This window comes from Adiantum capillus-veneris, chromosome 9 (assembly GCF_014529385.1).
Source record: "Adiantum capillus-veneris isolate H3 chromosome 9, ASM1452938v2, whole genome shotgun sequence".
Taxonomy (NCBI): Eukaryota; Viridiplantae; Streptophyta; class Polypodiopsida; order Polypodiales; family Pteridaceae; genus Adiantum; species Adiantum capillus-veneris.
Window position 1 is genome coordinate 86,474,702 of NC_140939.1, and position 1,874 is coordinate 86,476,575.

The window sequence follows — 1,874 nt, forward strand, 5'->3', positions numbered from 1 at the left end:
TAAGTACCAGTCCAGGATAAGTCCAGTCCAAGATAAGTACCTGTCTAGGATAAGTCCAGTCGAGTACCAGTACCAGTACCAGTCTAGTCCAGGATAATCCAGTCCAGTATCAATCCCAATCCAGGATAAGTTCAATCAAGTACTAGTCCAGTCTAGTCGAGGATAGGTTCAGCCCAGTCCAGTCCAGTCCAGTCCAGTAGCACTACAGTAAGTTATATAGTATATAATGTTATACTTACAGTAAAAAGTATATAGTTAATAGACTATATAGTATATAGAGTATATTTTATATATATATATATATATATATATATATATATATATATATATATATATTGTGATTATACATATATTATACATAATACAGAGTATACTAATTTTATATAATATTTATCGTTCATTTCACCATTTTCCACAGTCTAGGACTTTATTCTAATCGTTTCCATGAAGTTTCAAATTTTCACCCGGGACACCTGTTGGGAGCTAGTTTTGAGGATGCTAAGGTCAAAATTTGGAAAAGTTTTGTATGTAATAATTGTAGTCTTCAATAGGAGGAAAAATATTGCTTCTTTAAGTTTTTTCAGATTCCTTCATTTTGATGCTCGTTTCAGCCCTAGATTAGGAAAAAAGTGAGAACATGCTGTTTTGTGTTGTTTTTGTAGAAATTGTCAACTTGCAGGTGAATTTTCAGCCAAACTGAGCTGGATATGAATTTTTTGTATCACACAACTATCGAAGAGCTCAACAAGGCAAACAAATTCATGTGAGTCGGCCACGGGAAAATTCTGAATCGTTTGGGAGTTATGGCTTGCTGAAAATGGCCGAGAATCGTGGACTTAAAACCAAAAAAAAAAAAAACTCAGTTGTGGCCGCTTTGCTTAAGACTAGAAAGAGGTAAAAAATAGTGAATGTCAAAGCTTAGGTTTGAAGCATTACTACTTTGGGAACCAATCGTCTACCTGCTTGAGCTAACACAGTCTAGTACCATCGCGCGCGCATCATGTTGGTGCCTCCTCTCTCTCTCTCTCTCTCTCTCTCTCTCTCTCTCTCACACACACACACACACACACACACACACACACACACACACACACACACACACACACACACACACACACTATTGTCGTTGCGGCACCGAAAGATAGACCGCATAGAACCTTTCAACGCGGAAAAAGAGGGGGGCATAGAGCCCGCCGCCTATCATCCGCGCGCGTGCGGATGATGGGCGGGCTCTGCGCCCCCCTTTTTTTCCGCATTGAACGGTTCTCTGCGGCCTATCTTCTTGCGATGGCTGGCTTTCTTCAAGTTCTGATTAAAAATGATTTTGGTGTTCATAACAAATCTATCTGATAAATTGTAGCGCGGATGATGGGGGAGCTCTACCCTCCCCCCCGTTTTTTTTGGTAATTTTTGATTAAAGCATACAATTTATGAGAGAGATATCATTAAATTTTGGGATTAACTCCACAAAATTAATAAAAATAGCACAAAGCTCACCAAATCTACAAGAAAAGAGGGAGGCAGAGCTTCCCCATCATCCGCGCGCGTGCGGATGATGGGGGAGCTCTACCTCCCCCTTTTTTTGTGGATTTGGTGAGCTTTGTCAACGGTATTGTAGGAAAAATGCTTTTGCTTGAGGTTATTGAAATAAAACCTAAATTATTTGATATATATTTGTTCAATAAACACATAAAAAATGCAAAAAAGGGGAGACAGAGCAACCCCATCATCCGCACGCGCGGATGATTGGAGAGCTCTACCTCCCCCTTTTTTTTTGTAGATTGGTGAGCTTTGTCAATGGTGTTGCTGGAAATAGTCTTTTGATTAAGGTTTTTGAAATGTTTTTCCCCCATCATCTGTGTCGACAGAAAAAC